This window comes from Bos grunniens, chromosome 7, assembly GCF_055505025.1.
Source record: "Bos grunniens cultivar Pamir isolate PY7600 chromosome 7, Bosgru_T2T1.0, whole genome shotgun sequence".
NCBI classification, from domain to species: domain Eukaryota; kingdom Metazoa; phylum Chordata; class Mammalia; order Artiodactyla; family Bovidae; genus Bos; species Bos grunniens.
The window spans coordinates 85,389,404-85,402,653 of record NC_141171.1 but is presented as its reverse complement, the minus strand read 5'-3'; the positions used below and the strand labels follow the sequence as shown (position 1 = coordinate 85,402,653).

At 36.5% G+C, this 13,250-nt stretch overlaps 1 long non-coding RNA gene across 3 annotated transcripts in view; it reads left to right on the top strand.

Moving 5' to 3' along the window:
- LOC147369914 (uncharacterized) overlaps positions 1 to 12,785 on the top strand; it is a 72,036-nt gene extending 59,251 nt beyond the window's left edge. For 2 of the 3 annotated variants that reach the window (XR_015168103.1, XR_015168101.1), the window contains one exon: positions 12,049 to 12,785. This is a non-coding gene — a long non-coding RNA (uncharacterized LOC147369914). Of the gene's footprint in view, positions 1 to 3,637; positions 6,271 to 12,048 lie in introns of those variants that run through there. The other variant, XR_015168102.1, reaches the window with a different exon arrangement.
- Positions 12,786 to 13,250: the final 465 nt, after the last annotated feature.

Here is a 13,250-nt window from a genome sequence, read left to right as displayed (position 1 = left end):
TCAGCATTCTGCCTAACTTCCATTTCTCCTTCTACTAACAATATACTTGTTGGAGAAAATCACTAATAGTGATTTAGTTTGTTCTGAATTAAATCAATTGAACTCAAATACAAGTTATGTGCCAAAGAGAATGATATAAGTAATATTGGGAAAAACAAAAACATTGGCAAGTCACTAGTAGGATAATAATAGCAATATAATTAGGGTTCTACCCATTATAGATTTAATGACCTTTGGGAATCAAGGGATTTAGTAACTTGGTGTACTTAATCACTTGGAAAATTAGGAGAAATGGACTTACTACCCAAAATATGGACTTTTCACGAGCAACGTTGGCATTATCATGGAAGTTGATAGAGGATAGTCTGAGACCACTCATCCCAGATCCAATGAATTAGATAAGCACTAAAAACAAAATCCTAAAAAGTTAAAAATTTTTTTTTTAGTTATGTTTGGTTTGGTGGACATTTTTAGGACATCAGTCCTGGGAAACAGCATCTCAAGTAACCCTGAGAAAACTGCAGAGAAGGTGGCAGGGAGGGTGGGGGATAGCATATACAGGAGTTTTTGCAACAAGGGGCAGGTACTTGGGAACATCAAATGATTACCGTTAAAGAAAATCAGGTGTCCCAAATTAAGGAATTTAATGCTTTTCTATACACAGAAAGATGCAAGAGTTTGGGCTCACTGCAATCATTCCTTTGATATGCACCTCAGCTGTCTGAGGCTAGTATCCTGTGTTCACATCCTAAGTTTCCTTAGGGCTCCCTGTAGGCATTGGCTGCAGTCTGATGGCTGCTAGATGGCATCTATTCTCTTCTTCCTTGGTTCCCTCAGAGCTCACCAGCTCACTCTTAGTAGTGGCTGCAAATGCTGATGGCTGGAACATCCTTTGTTTACCAATATTCCATTTCTAAGATCTTCCTATTGGTCAGGATTTTGACCAATATTTGGGAGATATTTTATGATCAAATTTTGTCCCATAGAGCTGGGAGGCTCATTCTAAATCAATTGAAAATTATTGTTGATATGCCACTCCAGGCACTAATTTCTGGTTTAGTTTTCTTGTCTGGGAAATCCCATGAACAGAGGAGCTTCCCAGTTCATTTTATTTTTATTTAAAAAGCTTTGGGATTGCCAGAGGGGAGCTGAGCTGAGAAACTCAGGCCCTTTGGCATAAATATTGTCCCAAATAATTGCGGTCAGGTATTTCAGTGTAAATTTTTTCTAACCCATTAAATATGTATTTTAAAACTGAAGTAAATAGAATTCACTCTTTGGCTTTTAATACTGAGGACCAGTAGGGAGTCCCTTTTGGCCCTTCGACCTTAGGCAGTATAGCAATATAAAAACTGTCTGTTTTAACCATATAAATATCCATTTTATTTATCCTGTTTTAAATGTCATCTAAATATTACTTTATTTATTAGATATTCTTTTTAAAAGTTCTACTTTGTTGGAAATACTATCTGGACTTCCTTACAATTTTTTTTTCTTGTTATGATTACTTATTCTAATGGTTTTTAGCATCTATAAGACCCTTAGAGGGGAATCAAAAAACCACAAACAAAGCTTCAAAAACCAGTTTTTCTTTTGTTTTAAACTAAAGAAATTTTTAAGCTAATCATTGTGTTTTTTATACCTTTAATTGATTTTTGTGTTTATAGGTACCAATAAAATAGCTGTTTACAATGAGGGCACTATAGATTTGCCATCATGTTAGTTTCTCCAATTAAAAAGGATCCATCATTTGGCCATTAATAAAATATATATTAATAGTAATTCAAACCAATAAGATGCTTTCCCATAAGAGAGTCAGGGAAGATGTAACCTAAGTAACATCTAGAATTTACTCTCAAAAATAGCATGGCAGAGGTCAAACTTTCAAAACACATACACATACACTCACCCACAGAGAATGTCCTAGGAAGATCATATAGAATATTTACATTCCAAAGACACAGGGAAATGTAAATTCCCCCCAGAAGTCCTTAATTTAAACTCAGAATTCTAAAGGCCATCTTTTAAAATTTAATTTAACTGTGTATGCAATAAAAGAGCCCCCTTATTTCTAGGGCAAGATTTCCTTTAACTTGCAACTAAGTGAGTTCTTGTAAGATTTGTACATACATAAACCTGGTTGGGGTATTGGTTGGAGGCTGGCAATCTGTCATTTCTTTTTCTTTTGTTTTGAAACCTTTACTTTCCACTCTGAAGTTGGTTTCTTGAAATCAAATGGCTAGTGAGGATTGTGCGATTGGCCAGTGTGCTGCTTGAGAACTTAACTCCTCTAGGTTTTGCCCCAGAGTTGTTTCAGCCCCCTTTCATGTGTCTTGGGTTCTCCCAGTGGCATATAAAACTACCATGGGTGGTCATATTGCAAAATGACCAGTCCTTATTCACATCCACAGTTGAGCTAGTTTTTAATTAAATATGTGGGTTTCTATAATAACAATTATTATTATTAATTATTCTATAATAATTCAGTCTGCCAAAAATACATGGAAAACATGTAACTATAAATGTTGGTTAAAAACACAATTTAAATATCAAGGTAGAGTTTAACGGTGATATTAATGATTTTTTTCTACAACTACCCTATTCTTAGTGAAGATCAGCTGATACTTTTATGATTTCATACACATACATGGTAATTTAATATTTCTTCTGGAGAATTCCATGGACATTGGAGCCTGACAGGCTGTAGCCTGTGGAGTCACAGTCCATGGAATCACAAACAGTAGGACACGGCTGAGTGACTAACACTTTCACTTTCTTACAATTTAAATTCAAATCTATTTGTCTGCTTATATATTTGAGTTCATATAATATAGTCAGTCCAATTACATAGCTTCATAAGTGGATATTTTAAAAATTTAATATTAACACCAAGGCTTTATGTTTAATTTTCTGTTTGATATGTACTGATAATATTTACTCTGCTGTTTCCATTCATATCAGAGATGAAGAAAATTTTCTTTAGATTATTTCTAAGGTTATTAGATACTTCTTTGAATAATTTTAAGAACTGAGTATTAAAATGGCTTTATTTTTTAAAGATATCAACCATCCTACAATATTAAAATATCCTATAAAATGAATAGTTTTGCCTATGTACAGAATTACCTAAAAGTAGATAACATGATGCACATTTAGTGTTAAAAGGAAGTTGTTGACATTTGTAGCAGAAAATATCAAATTAAGTAACTCTATCTTGAATTATTCTGAATTACCAATCATCTGTGCCAGTTAGGTAATGACTTCCTATTACAGTTAATGGAAATTGAATGTAAATCTCCACGAACAAAATTAAGGTTATCCTGATATCGCAATTACCCAGGGTATAAGGGTCTGTGATAGTCTCCCTTTAAAGAAAGCAAAAATGCTTACTAGAAGCCCAAGGCTAACAATGAAACCTATTTTACAGTAGTCCTTAATGGGTAGGTCAAAAAAAGGCCTGAATTCAGGAAAATAATTTATTTGTTGGATGTTGGATTTTAAAGTTTCTGGAAGCAGTGCTGCTGAGTTGTGAAAGTGAAGTCTCTCAGTCCTGTCCAACACTTTGTGACCCCATGGACTTAGTCCATGGAATTTTCCAGGCCAGAATAATGGAGTGGGTAGCCTTTCCCTTCTCCAGGGAATCTTCCCAACCCAGAGACTGAACCCAGGTCTCCACATTGTGGGCAGATTCTTTACCAGCTGAGCCGCAAGGGAAGCCCAAGAATACTGCAGTGGATAGCCTATGCCTTCTCCAGCGGATCTTCCCAACCCAGGAATTGAACCGGGAATCCTGCATCTCAGGTGGTTTCTTTTTCAACTGAGTTATGAGTTGTGATACTGTACAATCATCCTATAGGGTGAAGAATTGGTAATATATTGTTTCAGGAAAAAAAAATGTATATAGTCCAAAATAATTACTTGATGATGGGAAAATATGAATTTATTGTGCTTTCCTATTTTTCCTTTATCTAATTTTCTGCTCCTTTCCAATTTTCACCTCAACCTCTGGATTTCCTTAGATTCTAAAGCCTATATGTGTAAACTCTTATCATTTTCTTACATTCTTCTTAATGAACTGTCCCTTTTCTTTTCCTTTTACTTTACTGCATATAAAACCTACCATTTTATTGTAAAGTAAGTATTTCTACTCCTTGTATCAATTTTGTCTCTCACCTGAGCTCAAAAAAACTCCCCATTTTGCTCGTTTCTACTCACTCACTCTAAACCATGTTCCACATGCTAGTCAGAGTGTGTTTCTAAACCTATTGTTTGGTCATATTACTTCCCTTACCAACCTTTAAGACCTTTTGTAATCCAACATCTTTACACTGCACTCGAGATCTTCTACTATCTGACTGCAAACTGACCTTCCAGATTTCAATTGCAATCTCTTCCTTATGTTCTAATTGTAGCAAAAATTCATGGCTTTCATGAATAAGAATTGTATTTCTATACCCCTATTCCTTATGTCTTCTCTGCATATGTTGTCCCTAACCATTTTATTGCAAATTCTTCATATTTCTTATTTTCTCTGGTAGATGATATGTGAGCTTATTTTTTTTATTTAAATGCATTTTTGTTTAATCTTCATGGACCTACCACAAAATAATCACTTAAATTGTATGTAGTGAAGTAATGCAGATTAATTCTTTGTAGAGAATTTCTTAGTCTGATCAGAACTTGAGTTGGAAGAGAAAGGTGATGTGGCTGTTTGATTATGTATTGAACCATGTTTCTTTTTAGAATATATTGGTTTCTTTTTTGTAAAACAAAATCGCTAGTAACATTAGTGATCAGGGTTTAAGCAATTAATATTTTTGGCTCCAAATATAGTATGGATCAATGATCTATACCCCTTTGGGCAACATGGTCATACTCCTACTTTTCTCTGTAAGTTGGATACAGTAACTGAAACTTGTCATTAAATCCACCCTCAGCAGCACCACCACTAATGCTGGATCTTATAAAAAAGTAAAGAAAATTAAGCATTTAATGAGGCATATGTGTGACAAGGGTCCAGGAGAAGCTGACCTTGCTCTCATGGTCAAGAGTGGTGAAGAAGCACTGTAGAGAAACTTTCAGAGATACAGAGTTGCTGATAGAGGTACACCGTGCCCTTTCAGATTGTGGTTTGTGAATAAACTAAAAACTTCAAGGCGTCCTTTGTTAACAATCACCAGCAATTGAGGTAGTGATCTTACATAAAAGTTGTATTCTTGGCAGAGGTCAGTATTACTATATCTAAGACCTCTCATATGTGTCTAAATAATGTCTGGAGACACCACAAGTATCTTTTCATGCAGAAGTTTTTATACAAAAATTTTATACAGAAATTTTTCAGTGTGGTAAAACAAACTATTAATTCTAAAGTAGCTGTTTTTATGAAAGTGAAAGTGAAGTCTCTCAGCCGTGTCCAACTCTTTGCGACACCGTGGACTGTAGTCTACCACACTCCTCCGTCCATGGGGTTTTCCAGGCAAGAGTACTGGGGTGGGTTGCCATGTTTTTATACGCATCATCAAAGGTGGGAAAATGGGTTATCACTCTAATGCTTGCAGTTAAGTCTGCTATGAAAAAAAGGCTAGTATCTATATCTATCCAAATATTAATAAAAGATGATAGAGGTGGAAATTTTATATTTGATTAAACTTTTGTTATTCAAGAAGTATTTCTTCTCCTATTTCAAACCTTTCCTGATCATTGCAAACCTTTATGAGTCACCTCTGAGGGAGAATAAAGAGCGTTTTTTTGACACTTAACCATTAATCTTACTTTAGATTCAGTAGTGTAGGAGGTGGGTTTTGTTTCCTTATCAGATATTCTACTCATTAGCAATTTTTGAGTGCATAGCAGAATACAAAACTCTTATAATGAAGCCACTGACAACCCTGATCAATGCTAGTTCAATTATGTTTTAATGGAAACTAAAATTTTTTACACAGAAAGAATTAATTATTTAGTTCTAGTGATCCAAAAGCATATACACACCCTATGTATAAAATTAAGAGCCAACCTATATAAACATGAATGGCAACTGTAGCTATTCTATGGATTCTATCGGGTGCTGGGAAAGATTGAAAGTGGGAAGAGAATGTGGGATGACAGAGGATGAGATGGTTGGATGGCATCACGGACACAATGGACATGAGTTTGAGCAAGCTCTGAAACTGGTGATGGACAGGGAAGCCTGGCATGCTGCAGTGCATGGAATCACAAAGAATCGGACATGACTGAGAGACTAAGAGAACTACTTATTGAGTGGAGATAATTTTGTTTAATATTAATGTGCTGAGTTTTTTGAGTTCTAATCATAAATCAATTGAAAGTGAAAGTCGTTAAGTCATGTCCGACCCTTTGCGACCCCACAGACTATACAGTCCAGGGAATTCTCCAGGCCAGAATACTGGAGTGAGTAGCCTTTCCTATCTCCAGGGGATCTTCCCAACCCAGGTATTGAATTCAGGTCTCCCCCATTGCGGGCAGATTCTTTCCAGCTGAGCCACCAGTAAAGTCCAAGAATACTAGAGTGGGTAGCCTATCCCTTCTCCAGCAGATCTTCCGAACCCAGAAATAGAACCAGGATCTCCTGCATTGCAAGTACGTTCTTTACCAGTTGAGCTACCAGGGAAGCCCCTAATCATAAATGGGTTATGATATTTGTTAATTGATTTTATGTCTGGATCTATTGTGAAAGTCACATGCTTTTTACCATTCTACTGATATAAAGCATTATATTGATCTCTTTTCCAATATTAATCCAACTTTGCATTCTTGACATAAATGCCACTTGAGATATTTTATACTCTTTATGCTGTCAGATTTATTTGCTAATATATTTTAAGGATTATTGACCATGAAAGAAAATTGGTTTATATTGTTTTATAATGTCTGCCAGTATGGGTATCAGAGTTGTTTTGGCCCCATAAAATGAGTTGGGAAATATTCCATCTTCTCTACTTTTTTTGAAAGATATTGTACAATATATATTGTTTTTTCCCTCAAATATTTGACATAATTCCTGTGAAACCAATAAAATTGGTGTTTTTCTACCAGAAAATTGTTGATATATTATTTTCAAAGATAAAGGGTTATTCAGATTTGTATGTCATACTGTATCCATTTATTAGTGCAATTCAAGAAATGTATTTTATCTAAGCTGTCATGTTGTCATAAATTTTCTTATAATATTATAGAATTAACACTTTAATGTGTGTATGTGTGTGTGTGTATGCTCACTCAGTCATGTCTGACTCTTTGCAACCCCATGGACTGTAGCCCACCAGGTTCCTCGGTCCATGGACTTTTCCAGTCAAGAACACTGGAGAGGGTTTCTATTTACTTCTTCAGGGGATCTTCCTGACCCAGGGATCGAACCTGCATCTCTTGCATCTCCTGCTTTGACAGGCAGATTCTTTACCACTAGCACTACCTGGGAAGCCCTTAATATTAATTTTTTTGATATCTCTCTAATGATACCCTCACTTTCATGCCTAATATTGAAAATCTGTGTTTCCTTGATCAGTGTTGCTGCAAGTTTATCAATTTGGTTTGTTTTTGAAAAAAACACATGCTGCATTAATTTTCTCAAATTTTTTCTGAATTCTGATATGCTTCTTTGTGTGCTTACTTTATAGTGATATAATACAAATTTTATTCATTCATCTTCAATTAAGCTTTATTTTGTTGTATTGGAGTTTAGCTGATTAACAACATTGTGATAATTTCAGGCAGACAGCAAAGGGACGCAACCATACATACACATGTATCCATTCTCCCCCAGATTCCCCTCCCAATCAGCCTGCCATATGATACTAAGCAGAGTTTCCTGTGCTATACAGTATCCTTGTTGGTTATCCATTTTAAATATAGCAGTATGTACATATACATCTCAAACTCCCTAACTCTTCCTTCCCTTCATCCTTCCCCCTGACAACTATAAGTTGGTTCTCTAAGTCTGTAAGCTTGTTTCTCTTTTGTAAATAAATCAGACTTCCCTCATAGCTCAGTTGATAAAGAATCCACCTGCAATGCAGGAGACCTTGGCTCAATTCCTGGGTCAGGAAGATCCAGTGGAGAAGGGATAGGCTACCCACTCCAGTATTCTTGGGCTTCCCTTGTGGCTCAGCTGGTAAAGAAGCCACCTGTAATGTGGGAGACCTGGGTTTGATCTCTGGGTTGGGAAGATCTCTAAGTCTGTAAGTTCCTTCTCTAAGTCCATAAATTTGTTTCTATTTTGTAAAGAAGTTAATTTGTATCATGTCTGTTTGGATTCCACATGTAAGTGATGTCAGGTTATGTTTATGCTTCTCTGTCTGACATTTTACTCAGTATGACAATCTCTAGTTCCATCCAGCTGGCTGCAAACGATATTATTTCATTCTCTTTGATGGCTGTATAGTATTCCATTGTACCACATTTTCTTTACCCATTCCTCTGTTGGTGGGCATTTAGTTTACTTCCATGTATTGACTATTGTAAACAGTGCATATATCATATCAAACCATGATTTTCATCAGATACATGCACAGGAGTAGAATTACTGAATAATATGGTAGCTCTGTTTTTAGTTTTTTAAGGGGCCTCCATGCTTATCTCCTTCAGTGTTACTGGTTGGGGCATAGACTTGGATTACAGTGATATTGAATGGTTTGCCTTGGAAATGAACAGAGATCATTCTGTCGTTTTTGAGATTGCATCCAAGTACTGCATTACAGACTCTTCTGTTGACCATGAAGGCTACTCCATTTCTTCTAAGGGATTCCTGCCCAGAGTAGTAGATATAATGGTGATCTGAGTTAAATTCACCCATTCCAGTCCATTTTAGTTCGCTGATTCCTAGAATGTCGACGTTCACTCTTGCCATCTCCTGTTTGACCACTTCTAATTTGCCTTGATTCACAAAGACCTACAAGACCTTTTAGAACTAACAACAGCCAGAAAAGATGTCCTTTTCATTATAGGAGACTGGAATGCAAAAGTAGGAAGTCAAGAAACACCTGGAGTAACAGGCAAATTTGGCTTTGGAATACGGAATGAAGCAGGGCAAAGACTAATAGAGTTTTGCCAAGAAAATGCACTGGTCATAACAAACACCCTCTTCCAACACAAGAGAAGAGTCTACACATGGACATCACCAGATGGTCAACACCGAAATCAGATTGATTATATTCTTTGCAGCCAAAGATGGAGAAGCTCTATATAGTCAACAAAAACAAGACGAGAAGCTGACTGTGGTTCAGACCATGAACTCCTTATTGTCAAATTCAGACTTAAAATGAAAAAAGGAGGGAAAACCACTAGACCATTCAGGTATGACCTAAATCAAATCCCTTATGATTATACAGTGGAAGTGAGAAATAGATTTAAGGGATTAGATCTGATAGGTAGAATGCCTGATGAACTATGGACTGAGATTCATGACATTGTACAGGAGACAGGGATCAAGACCATCCCCATGGGAAAAAAATGAAAAAAAGCAAAATGGTTGTCTGAGGAGGCCTTACAAATAGCTGTGAAAAGAAGAGAAGTGAAAGCAAAGGAGAAAAGGAAAGATGTAAGCATCTGAATGCAGAGTTCCAAAGAATAGCAAGAAGAGATAAGAAAGCCTTCCTTAGCGATCAATGCAAAGAAATAGAGGAAAACAACAGAATGGGAAAGACTAGAGATCTCTTCAAGAAAATTAGAGATACCAAGGGAACATTTCATGCAGAGATGGCTCAATAAAGAGGAGAAATGGTATGAGCCTAACAGAAGCAGTAGATATTAAGAAGAGGTGGCAGGAATACACAGAAGAACTGTACAAAAAAGATCTTCATGACCAAGATAATCATGATGGTGTGATCACTCACCTAGAGCAAGACATCCTGGAATGATAAGTCAAGTGGGCCTTAGAAAGCATCACTATGAGCAAAGCTAGTGGAGGTGATGGAATTCCAGTTGAGCTATTTCAAATCCTGAAAGATGATACTGTGAAAGTGCTGCACTCAATATGCCAGCAAATTTGGAAAACTCAGCAGTGGCCACAGGAATGGAAAAGGTCAGTTCCCATTCCAATCCCAAAGAAAGTCAATGCCAAAGAATGCTCAAACTACCGCACAATTGCACTCATCTCATACACTAGTAAGGTAATGCTCAAAATTTTCCAAGCCAGGCTTCAGCAATATGTGAACCATGAACTTCCAGATGTTCAAGCTGGTTTTAGAAAGGGCAGAGGAACCAGAGATCAAATTGCCAACATCTGCTGGATCATGGAAAAAGCTAGAGAGTTCCAGAAAAACATCTATTTCTGCTTTATTGATTATGCCAAAGCCTTTGACTGTGTGGATCACAATAAACTGTGGAAAATTCTGAAAGAGATGGGAATATCAGACCACCTGACCTGCCTCTTGAGAAACATATATGCAGGTCAGGAAGCAACAGTTAGATCTGGACATGGAACAACAGACTGGTTCCAAATAGGAAAAGGAGTACGTCAAGTCTGTATATTGTCACCCTGTTTATTTAACTTACATGCAGAGTACATCATGAGAATTGCTGGGCTGGAAGAAGCACAAGCTGGAATCAAGATTGCCGGGAGAAATATCAATAACCTCAGATATGCAGAGGACACCACCCTTATGGCAGAAAGTGAAGAGGAACTAAAAATCCTCTTGATGAAAGTGAAAGAGGAGAGTGAAAAAGTTGGCTTAAAGCTCAACATTCAGAAAACCAAGATCATGGCATCTGGTCCCATCACTTTTTGGGAAATAGATGGGGAAACAGTGGAAACAGTGTCAGACTTTATTTTTTGGGCTCCAAAATCACTGCAGATGGTGATTGCAGTCATTAAATTAAAAGACGCTTACTCCTTTTGTTGTGCAGAAGCTTTTAATTTTAATTAGATCCCATTTGTTTATTTTTGCTTTTATTTCCAATAAAAAACACCAGTACAGTATACTAACGCATATATATGGAATTTATAAAGATGGTAATGACAACCCTGTATGCGAGACAGCAAAAGAGACACAAATGTATAGAACAGTCTTTTGGACTCTGTGGGAGAGGGAGAGGGGGATGATTTGGGAGAATGGCATTAAAACATGTATAATATCATATAAGAAATGAATCACCAGTCCAGGTTCGATGCAGGATACAGGAAGCTTGGGGCTGGTGTACTGGGATGACCCAGAAGGATGGTATGGGGAGAGAGATGGGAGGGGGCTTCAGGATTGGGAACATGTGTACACCCGTGGCAGATGCCTGTTGATGTGTGGCAAAACCAATATTGTAAAGTAAACAAAATAATAATAATAAATTAAAAAATAATAAATAAACTGGATGCTAAAAAAAAAAGAAAAGACGCTTACTCCTTGGAAGGAAAGTTATGACCAACCTAGATAGCATATTCAAAAGCAGAGACATTACTTTGCCAACAAAGGTCCATCTAGTCAAGGCTATGGTTTTTCCTGTGGTCATGTATGGATGTGAGAGTGGACTGTGAAGAAAGCTGAATGCCGAAGAATTGATGCTTTTGAAATGTGGTGTTGGAGAGATCTCTTGAGAGTCCCTTGGACTGCAAGGAGATCCAACCAGTCCATTCTGAAGGAGATCAGCCCTGGGATTTCTTTGGAAGGAATGATTCTAAAGCTGAAACTCTAGTACTTTGGCCACCTCATGCAAAGAGTTGACTCATTGGAAAAGACTCTGATGCTGGGAGGGATTAGGGGCAGGAGGAGAAGGGGACGACAGAGGATGAGATGGCTGGATGGCATCACGGACTCGATGGATGTGAGTCTGAGTGAACTCCGGGAGTTGGTGATGGATAAGAGGCCTGGTGTGCTGCGATTCATGGGGTCGCAAAGAGTTGGATACGACTGAGCAACTGAACTGACTGAACTGAGTGACTGGTACTTATATCCATGTTGACTGTACCAATTTACATTCCCACCAACAGCGTAGGAAGGTTCCCTTTTCTCAACACCATCTCTAGCATTTATTACTGGTAGATTTTTTTCATGATGGCCATTATGACGAGTTGAGGTGATATCTTATTGTTCTTCATATGAACAGGGTTCGACCTGTGATACTGGCTTTGAAAATAGAGGAAGAAGTCCAAGAGCCAAGAAATATGGCATCTTCTAGTAGCTGGGAATGGCTTGAAAATTATAGCTGGGAAGGAACTAGGAAATCCAGTATTATAAGTTCAAGAAAATGAATTCTGTGCAGAGAGTCCTGAATGCTGTATAACTGGTGCCCTTATAAAAAGGAAGAATTTTAGATGCAGACATACAGGTGAGTGTCATATGTAATTCGGAGGCAGATGGAGTTAGCTGTCTGCAAGCCAAGGAATAACAAGAATTGCCAGCAACCACTAGAAGCTAGGGAAAGGCAAAGAAAAATTCTGTCATAGATCCTTCAGAGAAAGCATGGTCCTGTTAACATCTAGATTTCATCTTATACCCTGAACTATAAGAGATAAATTTCTATTGCTTTTAGCCAATAATTTTGTGGTACTATTGTGATAGTCTTTTATGGCTTTAAGTTTTGGGAGAGTTCATATATGCAGTAATAGTTGTCTTATCTTCTTTTTAGCAATTTTGATGATCTAGGCCTTTTAACCACAGAACTTATGTAATTTACATTTAATATTATTATAGATATATTTAGATTTATACCTACTACTTTCATAAAAAATATTTTAATTTACCCTACCTGCAGTATGTTACTGTTCTTCTCCTTTTTTGCATTTCATATTGTTGCAGTATTTCATTATTTATGCCTTTATTAAATTGGAAGTTATAAACTACTATTTTAATGCTTATGTAGCAACTTACAACAAACATTTCTAAGTCATCTTTTTTCATTATTAGTGATAGATTTATTCTTGTTACAATAATGTAAAAGACTGAAAACTTAATATATATTCTTCCTCTTTTATTATTTCTGTCACAAATATGTTTATAATTACAAAACAGTGTTTTTAGGACTTCTTTAGTTTAATAAGTGTATGAATTACCTCAGTTTTTATCTTAGAAACTGTTTTTGGGGGTTTATTTTTAAAAAGCTTTTAAACTATATATAAATCTAAGTTGGAATTTCTTTTAATTCAAAACACTGATGATACCATTCTATTTTTTGTGGCTTCCGTCATTTCTGCCACCAGTCTATTGCTGTGTTTTTGGCAATTTCTCTAATTTTTTCTCAATACTTTTAATATATTTTAATATTTTATTTTGAGCAGTTTTATCATGAAGTGACAAAGTATGATTTTA